The sequence below is a fragment of the Phyllobates terribilis genome, unplaced genomic scaffold (assembly GCF_046119375.1).
Source record: "Phyllobates terribilis strain yellow unplaced genomic scaffold, ASM4611937v1 Scaffold_8__6_contigs__length_399053987, whole genome shotgun sequence".
NCBI lineage: Eukaryota > Metazoa > Chordata > Amphibia > Anura > Dendrobatidae > Phyllobates > Phyllobates terribilis.
In genome coordinates, this window is record NW_027362768.1 from 169,090,364 (window position 1) to 169,112,464 (window position 22,101).

A 22,101-nucleotide genomic window follows, 5' to 3' on the forward strand; every position below is an offset into this window, starting at 1 on the left:
TCTGTATACAACCTCTGTATACACCTTCTGTATACAACCTCTGTATACACCTTCTGCATATACACTACCCTCTGCACACACCCTCTGCACACACCCTCTGTATACACCCTCTGCACACACCCTCTGCACACACCCTCTGTATACACCCTCTGCACACACCCTCTGCACACACCCTCCGTATATACCCTCTGTATACACCCTCTGCACACACCCTCTGCACACACCCTCTGTATACAACCTCTGTATATACACTACCCTCTGCACACACCCTCTGTATACACCCTCTGCACACACCCTCTGCACACACCCTCCGTATATACCCTCTGTATACACCCTCTGCACACACCCTCTGCACACACCCTCTGTATACAACCTCTGTATATACACTACCCTCTGCACACACCCTCTGTATACACCCCCTGCACACACCCTCTGCACACACCCTCCGTATATACCCTCTGTATACACCCTCTGCACACACCCTCTGCACACACCCTCTGTATACAACCTCTGTATATACACTACCCTCTGCACACACCCACTGCACACACCCTCTGTATACACCTTCTGTATATAACCTTTGTATACACCTTCTGCATATACACTACCCTCTGCACACACCCTCTGCACACACCCTCTGTATACACCCTCTGTATATACACTACCCTCTGCACACACCCTCTGCACACACCCTCTGTATACACCCTCTGTATATACACTACCCTCTGCACACACCCTCTGCACACACCCTCTGTATACACCCTCTGTATATACACTACCCTCTGCACACACCCTCTGTATACACCCTCTGTATATACACTACCCTCTGTATATACCCTACCCTCTGTATACACCCTCTGCACACACCCTCCGTATATACCCTCTGCACACACCCTCTGTATACACCCTCTGCACACACCCTCTGTATACACCCTCTGTATACACCCTCTGTGTACACCCCCTGCACACACCCTCTGCACACACCCTCTGTATACACCCTCTGTATACACCCACTGTATATACACTACACTGTGCACACACCCTCTGTATACACCCTCTGTATATACACTACCCTCTGTATATACCCTACCCTCTGTATACACCCTCTGCACACACCCTCTGTATACACCCTCTGTATATACCCTCTGTATATACACTACCCTCTGTATACAACCTCTGCACACACCCTCCGTATATACCCTCTGCACACACCCTCTGTATACACCCTCTGTATACACCCTCTGTATATACACCCTCTGTATATACACTACCCTCTGTATACACCCTCTGCACACATACTCCGTATATACCCTCTGCACACACCCTCTGTATACACCCTCTGTATACACCCTACCCTTTGTATACACCATACCCTCTGTATACACCTTCTGTATACACCCTACCCTCTGTATACACCCTCTGTATATACCCTACCCGCTGTATACACTCTCTGTATACACTTTCTGTATAAACCCTCTGCACACACCCTCTGTATTCACCCTACCCTCTGTATATATCCTACCCTCTGTATACACCCTACCCTCTGCATACATTCTCTATATACACCATCTGTATACACCTTCTGTATACACCCTACCCTCTGTATACACCCTACCTGCTGTATATACCCTACCCTCTGTATACACTCTCTGTATACACCCTCTGCACACACCTTCTGTATACACCCTCTGTATACACCCTCTGTACACACCCTCTGTATACACCCACTGCACACACTCTTTGCACACACCCTCTGTATACACCCTATCCTCTGTATATATCCTACCCTCTGTATATATCCTACACTCTGCATACACCCTACACTCTGCATATACCCTCTATATACACCATCTGTATACAGATCTGTATACCCTAGTGCTAGAGATGCTGCCACTGGCCGTAAAGTGCATGTTTCTTTTTTTTTGCATTATTATTAGTATGTGTGATGTGACATGCAGAAGTAGTGCTGTTGCTTCAGCATGTTGCTGTAACTAGAGGGGTTAACACAGTCACAAGAGACAGGGAGTGTTTTAGCTGAGCCCCAGGGGGATTGTGGGGAACTTGTTATTGTAGTCTGGCTGAAGCCGAAGAGAAAGATAGTGTGTTATCTGGATCTGACAGAAGGCAACTGAACAGGATTCAGATCAGGAGAGAAACTAAACACAGATCAGATAAACTTCCTGAACTAACAGTGCAGAGTATTATTGGGCAGGAAGATAAGGACTGGAAGAAATTGTGTCACAGGGATCATCTCCCTCATCAAACCCCCCCCCCCTCCATCTCCATGCAGAATAAAGAAAGTTATGTACTATTGTGTCCTTGTGAAGGAAAAGCCAGTGGTTGTGTATGCATAGAAGTGTGCTGCTAAGTGATCTAATCTATGCTGAATTATGCTACTGAAGAGACTGTAATACTGTGCCTTGTAAAGAAACTACTGTATTGTTACTGGAGCCGGTTGTTCAAGAAACTCAGACTGTACTGTAATGAAGATTGTTGCTGTAATATCCCTGAATTGCACTGGCCGTGCTTCAGATTAACTTCCACTGTTAAACTGTTGAAAAAGACTCTTGTCAGATGTGTCTGGTCAGCAATTGAATCTATCATGTGCCTGAGAGAAGCTGCAGCCTATGGTCGCCCTGAGTAACGGTTCCCCCAGGATTCCAAAGAATTCATGAAACCCGTCTCGTCCTATCTGAATCTAGCGGCGTGCGTGTAACAGTGATTTTATGAAACTCTGTAATATGTAAAGCACCATCTTAATCATTTTCTAGCTGCATTTCCTATTTCTCTGTTGTAAGGTCTCCTGTCTCCATATTTTTCACAAACCTCTTCAGTCACCAAAAAATCTTTTTAATGGTTTAATGGTGAACAATACAAGGACTCTCTTGTCCTGGCTCCAGCACCGGGTCTTCCTCCTCTTTTGGGTGAGGCCAGCCATATATACGCTGCTACTATAGACTTCGTGACTGCACTTCTATAGATCTCTTATACAAACCCAGATCTGTTACTCCGGTCTCATATCGCTGGGTCCCCTCTGCTATATCTCTGTGTCAGCTCTGCCAAATTGGATTCTTCTGCAAATTCAGCTTTACAACCTCTCTGAATCAACTCTACTGCATCGCTGTGACAGCTCTGCTATATTGAACCTCTTGTGCAACTCAGCTCTGCTTCTTCGGTTCCATATTGCTTAGGTAGCTCTGTTTCATCATTGAATACATTGCTACAGTTCCAGCTCTGCTACTCCAGTTACCGTGGTCCCATCTCTACTTTTCTCCCTGTCATATTTCCTTGCTACATTAAACATTTTCATCCAAACCAAGGGCTGCGAAGAGCAACGTGACCATGTGAGATATAATAATACATAGTAACAAGGAGGAGGGGAGGAGGGAGATGAAGCTGCAGTTTCTCCTTTTCTCTGAGAAACTATATGCATTGGTAAGAGAGGGGGTAACAGAAGTGGAGACATCTGTTTGGCGCCGTGCACAACACAGTGTTCGTGTCACTTCAGGAAAAGCCACCCACTGAGCAGGCCGACCAAAAATATTCATTATTGAATGGCAGAAGAAAGGACCCCCAAAACATTCCTGTCTTCTCTATATCTAACATACATCTACATAAGGGGGACTGGGATATTTTTTTTGCAACTACAATTAAGGTAAGATAAAGCTTTGCATTGTATATAACTACTCTACCCCTTACCGTATGGTAACACTTCTGTAGAGTCAGAAAGTTTTACCAAAAGGACCTATTATGTCTCACCTTGATGCAATAAGTCAATATTTTATTTTGAGTAAAGGTCCAACATCTCAACGTCCCGCGGGCCGCACACAGCCGCATCTACCTCATACCCGTCTCCTATACAATACAAATGTCCTTGATAAAGACCATTGTTGGTCGAAACGTTGGACCTTTTCTTCTCAGATCAAAATAAAATATTCTCTTATTGCATCAAGATCTTCGTTCTCCATCATCATTTCGGGGCTGAGTTTTTTTGCCCACTTTAAGTCTGGTGTGCGGTCCTTTCCTCGAGCACATACACTTCAGGAGCAGTAATGCTGGTCTTTCCTCCAGAATGGCAGAGTAGTATGTCAGGAGAATCAAGATTAAGTAGCAATCCATGGACACCATCTACCTGAATACTCAGGCAGCATCCTGAAGTCTGAGCCAACCTATAAAGCAGAGGAACAGAGAAAGATGGCGAAAAAAAAGGAGGCAGAGCAGGTGGGAAACGAAAATGCCGGTAAACTATATACATTTTTGCATATACATTTTCTTCCCATATATTTAGAGGGCTTTAAATGGTCTTTTCTACAGGTTTTCTTCTGCAATTTCTCTTTTAAATATGGTGAAAGTCAAGTTTTTAAAGCTCCAGCTTAGTAGGGTGAAAAGTCCTGTGATCATGTTGGGAGTAAGTGTAGCTTATAAGAGGGTTGTAGATTATAAAATACAGAGAAAATATCTATTTCTATAGACACAAGTTAAACTTTTTGATGTTGGAAACTTGCTGAGAGCCAACATTTCAATAACTGCAGTGGAAATTAGCTGATAAAATTAGTGTTTCCAAGATTTGGCAGAAGTGTTGGAAAAATGGAATTGAGTCTTGGAGTTTCTTCAAAGCTACCGAGTCTTCTGAATGCCAACAGTGAGAACGTTACAATGAAAAATAAGGAAGTGTTTCAAAAATAAGGTGCAAGGGACATGAGCGTGGCCGCCGTCTGCAGCCTGTGCAACTCCTACAGACAAGTGTTTATAGAAGGACCTATAGGATCATTCCCTATATGGAGGGCAGAGCACAGAAGAACTTCATGTTCTCCAGGCAGCAAGAATTTCTCCCTTGTGCAATAGTAGCTGTCATTTTTTTTTACACATGTGAGAAGTGCAAAATCACTCAAGGCTTGTAGTTAGGAGTGATATATTAGTTGCCCCCTTGTAAAAAAATACCCCAAAACCTACAAAATGGCAGAATAGTTTTTGCTAAGTTAGTATGTTTAGGAACTATCAGGTATAATTGGATTTACTCTGATTCCTAAAAGTTATATAAACTGCAACATTATGTTCCAAGTGTCAAAATCTGCACCAATTGTCACTATCAAGGTTGCACCAACCATGAAGAAAAATGGTTTGACAAAACCAAAGTAAAGTTTCCAGGGATGGATGAGCCCCAAGCAATTCTGGGTCATAAGCCATAGTCAAGTTAAGACAGGTTGAGCTTAAGGGAATCGCCCCAATAATACAGCCCCAGAGCAGAGAGAGTCTGGATTTTAGAGTCTTCTTCTCCTTGAATATCTATAGTTCAATTCCTATAAGAGTCACATTCTGCCCTCCCAATGTTGAGATAGTTGGGGTACAATCTATCTTCATTGGTACAACATCCCAGACAATAATTTGCCCATCGACACCTTTGATCCCTCAAACTTTGATGGCAACAGTCTTGACTGGGGATGAGAAAATCTTTTGAAATTCTAATTCGTCAGCTTCGTTGAATTTTTGATTTGCGGTGAATCGTAAATACTGCAAATCCTCCCACAACCTGGAAAAGATGTAACACCGTGGACTGTATCCAACCCTTTTCAAGCTTTTTAACCTAAACACAACCAAAGTAAAGTCAAAGTGACCTCAACATATATGGCTATGGGCAAATGGATGGTAGCTATATTTCACTGCTGTGCTGTCACACACTATCTGTACAGTTCCTTCAGTGTTTTATGGCTCTATCTCACTATTTCTATGACTAAGGTGTGAGGTATGACGTCCTCTCACAATCCAAGATCCACCAACTGATGGCTGCTGCATTCCCTGCCTCTGCTTTTATACAGCCTATGAAAGTCCATTCTAATTGGCTGTGCTATACCATGCAATCTGTTATCTGCACGGCATTATGGGGAAGCCTGTGTCTCCACGCCTGGCTCATACAATCTTCAGCTTTGGTGGCAGGTATTTTTATTTTGCGAGTCTAATAAAATTGCAATATTGTACAAGTTTACATGGTCCAATGATTTTCCTAAAAATCGTCATGACTTCGATTCGCATCGAATCGTTTCGCTTAGCACTAGTCTTAACATCTTTTCCAACCTCATCCACTTCTTCTAACTTTCGTACATAGATCTTCTTGACAGTTTGATCCTGCTCCATGCATCCATCCTGACTATCCAGAACTCTTCTAGACCTTCATAACCTACATGGCACCTTGATCTATTCGATCAATGACTTTTCTTATATTGTGCATGTTTTTGTCTGGCAACTCAATAATGAAAGTGCTATTATTTTAGATCCCTGCCTGGTATCTCACCACTCAGCCATGTGGATATTTGATGTATCTATGTCATCCCTAAATATAAATAATGGAACCATCAGTGTTCCAAACTAAAGTGTAATCGCTTGTTTTCCTGTAAATCCTCCTTGCATGCAAACAGAAGCTTGGGGGTCATGTTTTATTTTAGCAAATGAGATATTGAAAGGAAAGCTGTCAATTCTGTATATTTCTCCCGGGTCTCATATAAATAAATTCCAGTCCATCTAATATACAGCGCTATTTACACAGTACATACCATCAGCACCAATCTGGTTATTATTATTAACAGAATGTAAACATGCACCATGTAGACTGACCTGTATGATCACTGCGGATACATAAACACATTCTTAGAGTTTCTGAGCTGTGAATACACTATTTTTGTTATTAGACCAGGGTAGCTCTAAGCTATAATGTCTGAGCTGTGCCCCCCTACTGTCTGGATTTTAGTACAAGTATCTTTCAGTATTATTGATATTACTGATACATATTAATTTATTAAACCATGTTCCTACTTTACTGTCTAAATGTAATTGTCCCTCCTACAATATTGAGGTATTGCTCTCTTGAGGTGGCTCCACCCCTGAGGAACCTTGGCCTCACTTAGGCGGTGCACCCCCCGCTATCCGGATTTTAGTAAAAGTATGTTTCTGTATTAGCTCTGATACATATTCATTTATTAAACCATGTTTGTAATTTACTGTCTAAATATAATCATCCCTCCTATAGTATTGAGGTGTTGGTCTGTTGTGGTGACTTCGCCCATGAGGAACCATTGCCTCACTGACCTTACTTGTACATCCGTGATGGATCAAAGTGGAAACCACCTCCAGGTTAGCACAGCTCCACCTTACTTGGAGCACATTATACCAATCTAGATGTATCATGTGATGGATCTGACACAGTGTCATTGTTTCCATGATAGCAATAGGGCCAATCCTTCCCATCAAAGCAAAATATGGTTGAGTTGACTTACAGTGGGTACAGAAAGTATTCAGACCCCTTTCAATTTTTCACTCTTTGTTTCATTGCAGCCATTTGGTAAATTCTAAAAAGTTCATTTTTTCTCATTAAAGTACACTCTGCACCCCATCTTGCCTGAAAAAAAACAGAAATGTAGAAATTTTTGAAAATGCATTAAAAAGAAAGACTAAAATATCACATGGTCATAAATATTCACACCCTTTGCTCCGACACTGATATTTAAGTCACATGCTGTCCATTTCCTTGTGATCCTCCTTGAGATGGTTCTACTCCTTCATTGGAGTCCAGCTGTGCTTAATTAAACTGATAGGACTTGATTTGGAAAGGCACACACCTGTCTATATAAGACCTCACAGCTCACAGTGCATGTCAGACCAAATGACAATCATGAGCTGAAAGGAACTGCCCAAGGAGCTCAGAGACAGAATTGTGCCAAGGCACAAATCTGGCCAAGGTTACAAAAGAATTCCTGCATTACTCAAGGCTCCTAAGAGCTCAGTGGCCTCCATAATCCTTAAATGGAAGAAGTTTGGGACCACCAGAAGTCTTCCTAGACCTGGCTGTCCAGCCAAACTGAGCAATCGTGGGAGAAGAGCCTTGGTGAGAGAGGTAAAGAAGAACCCCGAGATCACTGTGGCTGAGCTCCAGAGATGCAGTAGGGAGATGGGAGAAAGTTCCACAAAGTCAACTATCACTGCAGCCCTCCACCAGTCGGGCCTTTATGGCAGAGTGGCCTGACGGAAGCCTCTCCTCAGTGCAAGACATATGAAAGCCTGCATAGAGTTTGCTAAAAAAACATGACGGACTCCCAGACTATGAGAAATAAGATTCTCTGGTCTGATGAGACGAAGATAGAACTTTTTGGTGATAATTCTAAGCGATATGTGTGGAGAAAACAAACCAGGCACTGCTCATCACCTGCCCAATACAATCCCAACAGTGAAACATGGTGGTGGCAGCATCATGCTATGGGGTGTTTTTCAGCTGCAGGGACAGGATGACTGGTTGCAATTGAAGTAAACATGAATGCAGCGAAGTACAGAGATATCCTGGATGAAAACCTCTTCCAGAGTGCTCTGGACCTCAGACTTGGCCGAAGGTTCACCTTCCAACAAGACAATGACCCAAAGCACACAGCTAAAATAACAAAGGAGTGGCTTCAGAACAACTCTGTGACCATTCTTGACTGGCCCAGCCAGAGCCCTGACCTAAACCCAATTGAGCATCTCTGGAGAGACCTGAAAATGGCTGTCCACCAACGTTCACCATCCAACCTGACGGAACTGGAGAGGATCTGCAAGGAAGAATGGCAGAGGATCCCCAAATCCAGGTGTGAAAAACTTGTTGCATCATTCTCAAGAAGACTCATGGCTGTACTAGCTCAAAATGTTCTTCTACTCAATACTGAGCAAAGGGTCTGAATACTTATGACCATGTGATATTTCAGTTTTTCTTTTTTGATAAATTTACAAAAATTTCTACATTTCTGTTTTTTTTCAGTCAAGATGGGGTGCAGAGTGTACATTAATGAGAAAAAAATGAACTTTTTAGAATTTACCAAATGGCTGCAATGAAACAAGGAGTGAAAAATTGAAAAGGGTCTGAATACTTTCCGTACCCACTGTAAAGGCCCGTATACAGTAGATATATGTTGGTCAAATGATTGTTCAGCTGACATCTATCCCTGCCCCATACACAGGAACATTCATCTCCACCAAGCTTTCCTCTGCTCTCTCAAAGAGAGCATCAGACAGACTCCCCTATTAGCAGCTTATCTCCCCGTAAAAAAAGGATTTGTTGGTAAAATTCTAAAGGCCGGATCCTCTTCTCCCCCAACATTGTCCTCTCGGTGGGTAAAAGGGGTAAATTTGGATTCACATTGAATACATTTGATGCAAAGGGGTTAAAAAAAACTCTTTGCATTCACTCATTTTTCTTCTGCCCTCACCATATCTGTCCCATTAGTGCCCGTTATTCTGTTCAGCTCCTTGGCGCACGCTATCAGGTGGGGTATGACCATGTCAACGGCAGCATCAGAAGAGAGAAGGCTCGGAGGAAGCTGGAAGGAGAATAGGATATAGAGAAAGCAATGGGGGACTTTTATGATGAGTGCAGAGGAGAGACGAGTATAAGAGTTTATCTGAATAAACCCCTTCCATGACCTCAGAACTCAACCAGTTGGTGGACGACCAACACTTTTCTGGATTTTTGCGAATTGAAACTGAAAAATTCGGATTCTTCTGAATCCAAATTTTTTTGGGAACCACTAACAAATTTGAATCGATAAGTTCATCTGTAGTAAAGTCTAATGTCTATGGTGGTGAGACCAGAATTGGTAGAAAGGATTTGCCATTTTATTTTCGAGATTCATTAATAATCAGATTGAATCCCATTAAAACAACATTGACAAGCCAACCCCACAAAGTGAGATATCTCAATGATACAATTTGTAAATGTATCTCCTGTCCCTTAATCTATAATAATCTATAATCCCCTTGATCCCAAACCTGCTGCAAAACATCAAGGTTTCCAAATCAAGGATCCGGAAATCACAAAAAAAAAATCTTTAAAATGTTGGTTAAAATTCTTATGAAATATTGAATGGTCTTGATTGTTGGAAGTTCTTAATACTCTGATCATGATATTGAGCCCAGGTATTATGATTAGAGGAAACAACGCCATTCATAACTGGATGGTTTTCTCATTTGTGGCACTGTAAGTACTAAGACTATCATGAGAAAATTGACACATTTAATGTTTTCTGGGTTCTAGACAATTTTGCACCATATTTAGTCATCTCTAGACTTAGAGACCCGAACCGAAGCCAAAATTACTAGTAAAGTCCAGAGATTCTTGTTCAGCTGAGACCTTCTCGTATACAATATTAAGCAGCAACACACAAACCGGGGCCTCGATATTTCGAAACATCTTCTGTGGAATACATCAATGATGTTGCAATGAAATTACAAGAGGAGAAAAAAAATCTGGATTCTTGCACTGGATTCTTAAAAAAAAAAAATCCATGGGAATTGTTTTACCAAACATTAAAAAAAGATGTTATTTACAAAACTGAGAATTATTAATCTAATAAGTAATTGACTAAATCAGAAACGTTGCAGAAATTGTCCAAAACATTATACAGTGCAAGAATTTGTCTATAAGGAAAATTAAAATGTTACAGATGAACAAATCAAACTGCAAAACCTAAGTCCAGCGGCCATGTCAGGAGTCTGTCTTTGCCAGTTTGGAGCCCTGCGAACGCCTCCAACCTGCCGGCATCCCAGGCTGCCCTTCTGATTTGTAGATCTTAAGCCTCTGTCACTCCAGCTCTATTCCCACCTCCGCCACCTCCTCCTGCTTGACAAATAGCCTCTTTGCTGTGTGACTCCAGGCAAATGAGCTGTCAACCAAGCATTAGGAGGCGGCACTGGGTGGGGAATAGAGCTGGAGTGACAGAGATTTCAGATCTACAATAGTAATTTGCTATCAATTGAAATACTTGATTTCTCAGTAGTGGAGAAACAGACTGTCTAGGTAAATATATTGCTGAACTTGTCTTTGAAATAAGAACTACATTCTCATATAAATAGTTTAGGGTGTGAAATCCTGCTGATAGATTTCCTTTAAGATCATTATTGTCATCCATAGTTGGCAGTGTTATTGTAGTTAAATTCTCATATAAAAGGGGCAGTATTATAATACATATATTCTTGTATATAGGGGGCAGTATTATAGTAGTTATATTCTTGTGCATAGGGGGCAGTATTATTGTAGTTATAATCTCGTACATAGGGGGCAGTATTATAGTAGTTATATTCTTGTACATAGGAGCAGTGTTATAGTAGTTATATTCTTGTACATAGGGGCAGTATTATAGTAGTTATATTCTTGTACATAGGAGCAGTATTATAGTAGTTATATTCTTATACATAGGGGGAGTATTATAGTAGTTATATTCTTGTACATAGGGTGCAGTATTATAGTAGTTATATTCTTGTACATAGGGGCAGTATTATAGTAGTGATATTCTTGTACATAGGAGCAGTATTATAGTAGTTATATTCTTATACATAGGGGGAGTATTATAGTAGTTATATTCTTGTACATAGGAGCAGTATTATAGTAGTTATATTCTTGAACATAGCAGCAGTATTATAGTAGTTATTATTCTTGTACATAGGGGCAGTAGTATAGTAGTTATATTCTTGTACATAGGGGGCAGTAGCATAGTAGACATATTCTTGTACATAGGGAGCAGTATTATAGTAGTTACATTCTTGTACATAGGAGCAGTATTATAGTAGTTATATTCTTGTACATAGGGGGCAGTATTATAGTAGTTATATTCTTGTACATAGGGGCTGTATTATAGTAGTTATATTCTTGTACATAGGGGCAGTATTATAGAATTTATATTCTTGTACATAGGAGCAGTATTATAGTATTTATATTCTTGTACATAGGAGCAGTATTATAGTAGTTATATTCTTGCACATAGGGGCAGTATTATAGTATTTATATTCTTGTACATAGGGGCAGTATTATAGTATTTATATTCTTGTACATAGGAGCAGTATTATAGTAGTTATATTCTTGCACATAGGGGCAGTATTATAGTATTTATATTCTTGTACATAGGGGCAGTATTATAGTATTTATATTCTTGTACATAGGAGCAGTATTATAGTAGTTATATTCTTGCACATAGGGGCAGTATTATAGTAGTTATATTCTTGTACAAAGGGGCAGTATTATAGTAGTTATATTCTTGTACATAGGGGCAGTATTATAGTAGTTATATTCTTGTACATAGCGGCAGTATTATAGTAGTTATATTCTTGTACATAGGGGCAGTATTATAGTAGTTATATTCTTGTACATAGGAGCAGTATTGTAGTAGTTATAATCTTGTACATAGGAGCAGGATTATAGTAGTTATATTCTTGTACATATGGGGCAGGATTATAGTAGTTATATTCTTGGAAATAGAGGCAGTATTATAATAGTTATATTCTTGTACATAGGAAGCAGCATTATAGTAGTTATATTCTTGTACATAGGAGCAGCATTATAGTAGTTATATTCTTGTACATAGGGGGCAGTATTATAGTAGTTATATTCTTGTACATAGGAGCAGTATTATAGTAGTTATATTCTTGTACATAGGAGCAGTATTATAGTAGGTGTATTCTTGTACATAGGGGCAGTATTATAGTAGTTATATTCTTATACAGAGGAGCAGTATTATAGTAGTTGTATTCTTGTACATAGGGGCAGTATTATAGTAGTTATATTCTGGTACATATGGGCAGTATTATAGTAGTTATATTTTTGTACATAGGGGCAGTATTATAGTAGCTATATTCTTGTACGTAGGAGCGGTATTATAGTAGTTATATTCTTGTATATAGGGGCAGTATTACAGTAGTTATATTCTTGTACATAGGAGCAGTATTATAGTAGTTATATTCTTGTACATAGGGGCAGTATTATAGTAGTTATATTCTTGTACATAGGGGCAGTATTATAGTAGTTATATTCTTATACATAGGGGGCAGTTTTATAGTAGTGATATTCTTGTACATAGGAGCAGTATTATAGTAGTTATATTCTTGAACATAGGAGCAGTATTATAGTAGTTATTATTCTTGTACGTAGGGGCAGTAGTATAGTAGTTATATTCTTGTACATAGGGGGCAGGATTATAGTAGTTATATTCTTGGAAATAGAGGCAGTATTATAGTAGTTATATTCTTGTACATAGGAAGCAGCATTATAGTAGTTATATTCTTGTACATAGGAGCAGTATTATAGTAGTTATATTCTTGTACATAGGGGGCAGTATTATAGTAGTTATATTCTTGTACATAGGAGCAGTATTATAGTAGTTATATTCTTGTACATAGGGAGCAGTATTATAGTAGCTATATTCTTGTACATAGGAGCAGTATTATAGTAGCTGTATTCTTGTACATAGGGGCAGTATTATAGTAGTTATATTCTTGTAGAGAGGAGCAGTATTATAGTAGTTGTATTCTTGTACATAGGGGCAGTATTATAGTAGTTATATTCTGGTACATATGGGCAGTATTATAGTAGTTATATTTTTGTACATAGGGGCAGTATTATAGTAGTTATATTCTTGAACATAGGAGCAGTATTATAGTAGTTATTATTCTTGTACGTAGGGGCAGTAGTATAGTAGCTATATTCTTGTACGTAGGGGCAGTATTATAGTAGTTATATTCTTGTATATAGGGGCTGTTATGCACACGCCCGGGCTAAGCGGCGTGTGCGTGTGATTGGTAGTGATTCCACTGGACCGTGCCGGAGAGTGAATGCCTGGAGGGGCGTAACTAGGTATTCACCCGATCCGACCAGGGTCGCACGACGGCATACGACGCCAGTGCACCAAGGAGGAACCGAGCAGAGGGACCAGGTGCTACTCCAGGACAGACCCCGGACACGGCTGTTGACCCACACAGGGGAATACAGGAACAGACTGGTAGGCTGGCACACAGACTGGTGGGTATAGGCAGGCACGACTGGTATGCAGGCAGGCGGGTAAGCAGGCAGGGGGGTACAGGCAAGCACAGCAAGAGTGCAGACAGGGAGGCACTAGCAGGTAGGAACACAGGCGGGATAGGACCCAGTACACACCGGGACTCAGGAACAATACAGGCAGAAGGGTACAGGCAGGGCAGGACAGGACTGCCGGAGCAGCGGGCAGAAGCAGGGCAGGACAGGACTGCCGGAGCAGCGGGCAGAAGCAGGGCAGGACAGGACTGCCGGAGCAGCGGGCGGAAGCAGGGCAGGACAGGACTGCCGGAGCAGCGGGCGGAAGCTGGGCAGGACAGGACTGCCGGAGCAGCGGGCAGAAGCAGGGCAGGACAGGACTGCCGGAGCAGCGGGCAGAAGCAGGGCAGGACAGGACTGCCGGAGCAGCGGGCAGAAGCAGGGCAGGACAGGACTGCCGGAGCAGCGGGCAGAAGCAGGGCAGGACAGGACTGCCGGAGCAGCGGGCGGAAGCAGGGCAGGACAGGACTGCCGGAGCAGCGGGCGGAAGCTGGGCAGGACAGGACTGCCGGAGCAGCGGGCAGAAGCAGGGCAGGACAGGACTGCCGGAGCAGCGGGCAGAAGCAGGGCAGGACAGGACTGCCGGAGCAGCGGGCAGAAACAGGGCAGGACAGGACTGCCGGAGCAGCGGGCAGAAGCAGGGCAGGACAGGACTGCCGGAGCAGCGGGCAGAAGCAGGGCAGGACAGGACTGCCGGAGCAGCGGGCGGAAGCTGGGCAGGACAGGACTGCCGGAGCAGCGGGCAGAAGCAGGGCAGGACAGGACTGCCGGAGCAGCGGGCAGAAGCAGGGCAGGACTGCCGGAGCAGCGGGCAGAAACAGGGCAGGACAGGACTCTGTTCACACGGAACAGACAGGAAGGGAAAGACAGAGCCAGACACCCACAGGGTACTTGCAGTGAAGTAGCGAGTGGACCACAAACTCACAAACGGGAGTACAGAGACAACAGGCAGGAGTTAGGTACGAGTTCAGACTCTGCAGAAAAAGGAAGGGAACGGACATAGAGGAAAAACAGGTAAAGGATAGGAGAGAGTTCAGACTGGAACTGAGTGTACGGAGGAGACCGACACTGCAGCGGGATACAGGAGCGGGTCTGGGAATACTGCCCCCAGAGAGGCGGGACGAACAGGCAAGGAGCGTGTTCAGACAGGACAGACAAGATACAGGAGCGGGTCTAGGTAATCGGCCCCTAGAAGGCGGGAGGAACAGGCTAGGAGCGTGTTCAGACAGGACAGACAAGATACAAAGAAAGGACTCAGTTCAGACACGGGAACTAATACCGCAAAGCAGGAGACATACAGGACTCAGTTCAGACACGGGAACTAATACCGCAAAGCAGGAGACATACAGGACACAGTTCAGACACGGGAGCTGATACCGCAAAGCAGGAGACATACAGGACTAAGTTCAGACAGGCCTGGAAATACAGCCTCCAGGAAAGGCAGACAAGGAAACAAAGACGGGACCTGGCACCTTCAGAGTGCAAACACACACTGAAGGAAAACACTATGCTCAGGCAGGGATAGAAGGGAGCTGCTGAGCTATATACCAAGTGTCAGACAGCAATAGGCTGAGGACGCACAAGGGGTGTGACCCACAGCAGGTACAAAAAGCAGGAAGTGATCGGGCGCCGCCCTTAAGCAGCAGAGACAGACACAAACAGACAGCATGGAGGGAAGCCAGAGAGACATTCTGGACAGGAGATCAAGTGCGCGCTCCTGCACAGTGGGAGATGGACCACTATGCAAGGACGCCGCCAGGTATGTTACAGTACCTCCCCCCTTACGCCCCCTCTTCTTCAGGCCTGCCAGAATCTTCCGCAGGGAATTCGAGGACCAGTCGTTCACTGGGTTGGAGGGGGACAGAGACTTGAGGGTAATCTCTGCTTCGAGGTACATCTTGTCAAGCTCACAGGAAAAAATAGACGGGTTATCAGGTACATAATGAGGAAAAGTCACTGTCTCTTTGTTATCTGGTGGTACCCCGGAGGATTCAGGAAACAACTGGAGGTCCTCCGCCGGGTCAGAAGAGTGCAGAGGCTCAGAGAAAACAACTGCTTCAGAGTACACTAGGTCGGACTCACTGGAGGAAGCAGGCGAGGTATCGGGTACCGAGTATAGGAAAGTCTCTGTCCATTCACCACCAGGTGGCACCCCGAAGGGTTCTGAACACAACTGGAGGTCCTCCGCCTGGTCGGAGGGGTGTAGAGACTCGGGAGTAACCTCTGCTTCGGAGTACACTAGGTTGGACTCACTGGAGGAAGCAGGCGAGGTATCGGGTACCGAGTATAGGAAAGTCTCCGTCCATTCACCACCAGGTGGCACCCCGAAGGGTTCTGGAGACAGCTGGCGGTCCTCCGCCTGGTCAGAGGGGTGTAGAGACTCACAGGTAACCTCTGCTTCAGAGTACACTAGGTCGAACTCACTGGACGAAGCGAGCGAGGTATCAGGTACAGAGTATAGGAGAGTCTCTGTCCTTTCGCTACCAGGTAGCACCCCGAAGGGTTCAGGAGACAACTGGAGATCCTCCGCCTGGTCGGAGGGGTGTAGAGACTCGGAGGTAACTACCACTTTGGGGTACCCATTGTCAGGCTCACAGGACGAAGCGGACAAAGTATTGAGTACCGGGTGTAGAGAAGTCTCTCTCCATTTGTCATCGAGTGGTATCCCGGAGGATTCAGGAGGCAACAGGGGATCCTCCGCCAGGTAGTAGAGGTGCACAGACTCAGAGGTAACCACAGCTTTGGAGCATCCTTGGACATGCACACCGGTTAAAGAGAGAGAAGCATCTGATGCCGGGTGCAGGAAGTTCTCCTGTGTGGAGTCTGGATGGGCAGAAGTCTCTTCGGGCAGGAGAACTGGTGCACTACCCACGCACATTACCCATTGGGGTTTCTCCGGGATACAGGGAGGTGAAGCTTCAGTAGGGACTTCAAGGTTGGGGTCAGGAGGTCTCAGGGAGGACAGACCCTGGCGTGACGGCTTGCCTCTAAGTCTAGCACGTCTGGACTGCCTCTTGAGGTTGAGAGAAGTATTCCGGAAAGCGTAGTCACCCTGTGAGGATTCTGGGTGGGCAGTAGTCTCATTGGGCTGGAGGACTATTGCGCTACCCACACACATTACCCATCGGGGCTGCTCCGGGATATTGGGAGGTGAAGCTTCAGCAGGAGCCTCCGGGTTAGGATCATCGAAGACCATTAGAAAGGCCACCAGGAAGGCCATTAGGTCCCGGAGGATCGGATCCTGTGTTTCATATAGGGGGTTGATCCATTCCAAGGCATCACCCGCCAGGTAAGACATAATAAAGGCCACTTTAGCCCAATCGGAAGGAAAATAGAGAGGGTAGGCCTTAAAGTGTAGCATGCATTGCTCCACAAATGCACGACACTGTCTTGGATCCCCATAGTAACGTGGCGGATCCGCAGGAACGAGAGCTGATAGATCCATCTGGACGGTGCTTAATTCGCCAGGAACTCAGCTAAGGGAAAAAAAATTTATTTATTTATTTTAATGCATGTATTCGCTGGAAAAACTTCTCAGAGAGCGAAGGCCGTGGGGCTCAACGGGAACCATGGCCTGAGCATGCTGTTATGCACACGCCCGGGCTAAGCGGCGTGTGCGTGTGATTGGTAGTGATTCCACTGGACCGTGCCGGAGAGTGAATGCCTGGAGGGGCGTAACTAGGTATTCACCCGATCCGACCAGGGTCGCACGACGGCATACGACGCCAGTGCACCAAGGAGGAACCGAGCAGAGGGACCAGGTGCTACTCCAGGACAGACCCCGGACACGGCTGTTGACCCACACAGGGGAATACAGGAACAGACTGGTAGGCTGGCACACAGACTGGTGGGTATAGGCAGGCACGACTGGTATGCAGGCAGGCGGGTAAGCAGGCAGGGGGGTACAGGCAAGCACAGCAAGAGTGCAGACAGGGAGGCACTAGCAGGTAGGAACACAGGCGGGATAGGACCCAGTACACACCGGGACTCAGGAACAATACAGGCAGAAGGGTACAGGCAGGGCAGGACAGGACTGCCGGAGCAGCGGGCAGAAGCAGGGCAGGACAGGACTGCCGGAGCAGCGGGCAGAAGCAGGGCAGGACAGGACTGCCGGAGCAGCGGGCGGAAGCAGGGCAGGACAGGACTGCCGGAGCAGCGGGCGGAAGCTGGGCAGGACAGGACTGCCGGAGCAGCGGGCAGAAGCAGGGCAGGACAGGACTGCCGGAGCAGCGGGCAGAAGCAGGGCAGGACAGGACTGCCGGAGCAGCGGGCAGAAGCAGGGCAGGACAGGACTGCCGGAGCAGCGGGCAGAAGCAGGGCAGGACAGGACTGCCGGAGCAGCGGGCGGAAGCAGGGCAGGACAGGACTGCCGGAGCAGCGGGCGGAAGCTGGGCAGGACAGGACTGCCGGAGCAGCGGGCAGAAGCAGGGTAGGACAGGACTGCCGGAGCAGCGGGCAGAAGCAGGGCAGGACAGGACTGCCGGAGCAGCGGGCAGAAACAGGGCAGGACAGGACTGCCGGAGCAGCGGGCAGAAGCAGGGCAGGACAGGACTGCCGGAGCAGCGGGCAGAAGCAGGGCAGGACAGGACTGCCGGAGCAGCGGGCGGAAGCTGGGCAGGACAGGACTGCCGGAGCAGCGGGCAGAAGCAGGGCAGGACAGGACTGCCGGAGCAGCGGGCAGAAGCAGGGCAGGACTGCCGGAGCAGCGGGCAGAAACAGGGCAGGACAGGACTCTGTTCACACGGAACAGACAGGAAGGGAAAGACAGAGCCAGACACCCACAGGGTACTTGCAGTGAAGTAGCGAGTGGACCACAAACTCACAAACGGGAGTACAGAGACAACAGGCAGGAGTTAGGTACGAGTTCAGACTCTGCAGAAAAAGGAAGGGAACGGACATAGAGGAAAAACAGGTAAAGGATAGGAGAGAGTTCAGACTGGAACTGAGTGTACGGAGGAGACCGACACTGCAGCGGGATACAGGAGCGGGTCTGGGAATACTGCCCCCAGAGAGGCGGGACGAACAGGCAAGGAGCGTGTTCAGACAGGACAGACAAGATACAGGAGCGGGTCTAGGTAATCGGCCCCTAGAAGGCGGGAGGAACAGGCTAGGAGCGTGTTCAGACAGGACAGACAAGATACAAAGAAAGGACTCAGTTCAGACACGGGAACTAATACCGCAAAGCAGGAGACATACAGGACTCAGTTCAGACACGGGAACTAATACCGCAAAGCAGGAGACATACAGGACACAGTTCAGACACGGGAGCTGATACCGCAAAGCAGGAGACATACAGGACTAAGTTCAGACAGGCCTGGAAATACAGCCTCCAGGAAAGGCAGACAAGGAAACAAAGACGGGACCTGGCACCTTCAGAGTGCAAACACACACTGAAGGAAAACACTATGCTCAGGCAGGGATAGAAGGGAGCTGCTGAGCTATATACCAAGTGTCAGACAGCAATAGGCTGAGGACGCACAAGGGGTGTGACCCACAGCAGGTACAAAAAGCAGGAAGTGATCGGGCGCCGCCCTTAAGCAGCAGAGACAGACACAAACAGACAGCATGGAGGGAAGCCAGAGAGACATTCTGGACAGGAGATCAAGTGCGCGCTCCTGCACAGTGGGAGATGGACCACTATGCAAGGACGCCGCCAGGTATGTTACAGGGGCAGTATTACAGTAGTTATATTCTTGTACATAGGAGCAGTATTATAGTAGTTATATTCTTGTACATAGGGGCAGTATTATTGTAGTTATATTCTTGTACATAGGGGCAATATTATAGTAGTTATATTCTTGTACATAGGAGCAGTATTATAGTAGTTATATTCTTGAACATAGGATCAGTATTATAGTAGTTATTATTCTTGTACATAGGGGCAGTAGTATAGTAGTTATATTCTTGTACATAGGGGGCAGTAGTATAGTAGCTATATTCTTGTACATAGGAGACAGCATTATAGTAGTTATATTCTTGTACACAGGGGCAGTATTATAGTATTTATATTCTTGTACATAGGGGCAGTATTATAGTAGGTATATTCTTGTACATAGGAGCAGTATTTTAGTAGTTATATTCTTGTATATAGGAGCAGTATTATAGTAGTTATATTCCTGTACATAGGGGCAGTATTATAGTAGTTATATTCCTGTACATAGGGGCAGTATTATAGTAGTTATATTCTTGTAAATAGGGGCAGTATTATAGTAGTTATATTCCTGTACATAGGGGGCAGTATTATAGTAGGTATATTCTTGTACATAGGAGCAGTATTTTAGTAGTAATATTCTTGTAGATAGAGGGCAGTATTATAGTAGTTATATTCTTGTACATAGAGGCAGTATTATAGTAGTTACATTCTTGTACATAGGGAGCAGTATTATAGTAGTTATATTCTTGTACATAGGAGCAGTTTTATAGTAGTTACATTCTTGCACATAGGGAGCAGTATTATAGTAGTTATATTCCTGTTCATAGGGGCAGTATTATAGTAGGTATATTCTTGTACATAGGGGGCAGTATTATAGTAGGTATATTCTTGTACAGAGGAGCAGTATTATAGTACTTACATTCTTTCACATAGGGAGCAGTATTATAGTAGTTATATTCCTGTACATAGGGGCAGTATTATAGTAGGTATATTCTTGTACATAGGGGCAGTATTATAGTAGTTATATTCTCGTACATAGGAGCAGTATTATAGTAGTTATATTCTTGTACATAGGAGCAGGATTATAGTAGTTATATTCTTGTACATAGGGGCAGTATTATAGTACTTACATTCTTGCACATAGGGAGCAGTATTATAGTAGTTATATTCCTGTTCATAGGGGCAGTATTATAGTAGGTATATTCTTGTACATAGGGGGCAGTATTATAGTAGGTATATTCTTGTACATAGGAGCAGTATTTTAGTAGTTATATTCTTGTATATAGGAGCAGTATTATAGTAGTTATATTCCTGTACATAGGGGCAGTATTATAGTAGTTATATTCCTGTACATAGGGGCAGTATTATAGTAGTTATATTCTTGTAAATAGGGGCAGTATTATAGTAGTTATATTCCTGTACATAGGGGGCAGTATTATAGTAGGTATATTCTTGTACATAGGAGCAGTATTTTAGTAGTAATATTCTTGTAGATAGAGGGCAGTATTATAGTAGTTATATTCTTGTACATAGAGGCAGTATTATAGTAGTTACATTCTTGTACATAGGGAGCAGTATTATAGTAGTTATATTCTTGTACATAGGAGCAGTTTTATAGTAGTTATATTCTTGCACATAGGGGGCAGTGTTATAGTAGTTATATTCTTGTACATAGGAACAGTATTATAGTAGTTATATTCTTGTACATAGAGGCAGTATTATAGTAGTTATATTCTTGTACATAGGAAGCAGTATTGTAGTAGTTATATTCTTGTACATAGGAGGCAGTATAATAGTAGTTATATTCTTGTACATAGGGGCAGTGTTATAGTAGTTATATTCTTGTACATAGGGGGCAGTATTATAGTAGTTATATTCTTGTACATAGAGGCAGTATTATAGTAGTTATATTCTTGTACATAGGAAGCAGTATTATAGTAGTAATATTCTTGTACATAGGAGCAGTATTATAGTAGTTATATTCTTGTACAGAGGAGCAGTATTATAGTAGTTGTATTCTTGTACATAGGGGCAGTATTATAGTAGTTATATTCTTGTACATAGGGAGCAGTATTATAGTAGCTATATTCCTGTACATAGGGGGCAGTATTATAGTAGTTGTATTCTTGTATATAGGGGCAGTATTATAGTAGTTATATTTTTGTACATAGGGGGCAGTGTTATAGTAGTTGTATTCTTGTACATAGGGGGCAGTAGTATAGTAGTTATATTCATGTACATAGGGGGCAGTATTATAGTAGTTATATTCTTGTATATAGGGAGCAGCAGCAGGGAGGGATTTTTGGCCAAAATTGTATTGTGGGTGACGATTTTGGGTCTTACAGTAATAAAGGCAGTGTCCAGTCATTGTGTAATGTTATGCTTTAGAAAGTAATTAGGGATTTGTTTTTTCTTACATATGACAATGATTCAGATCAGAGCTGTGTAACGAGGGAAACCGCTTCTGACTTTGTACGGCTGAGTAACAATTAGTAGTTGGAATTAATAGCTCTGGAATTCCATGTATTTCCCCAAAGAAATCGAAAATTGTGAGTTTTGCTTTGAAGGTTGAGTTCTCAAAGATATGACATCAGTA

The 22,101-nt window shown here is 44.1% G+C and overlaps 1 long non-coding RNA gene across 1 annotated transcript in view; it reads right to left on the reverse strand.

Annotated features, from left to right (window-relative positions):
* Positions 1-7,264: 7,264 nt before the first annotated feature.
* Positions 7,265-22,101, reverse strand: part of LOC141156457 (uncharacterized) — a 147,195-nt gene continuing 132,358 nt past the window's right edge. The window contains exon 5 of the long non-coding RNA XR_012247625.1: positions 7,265-7,390. This is a non-coding gene — a long non-coding RNA (uncharacterized lncRNA). The remainder of the gene's footprint in view (positions 7,391-22,101) is intronic.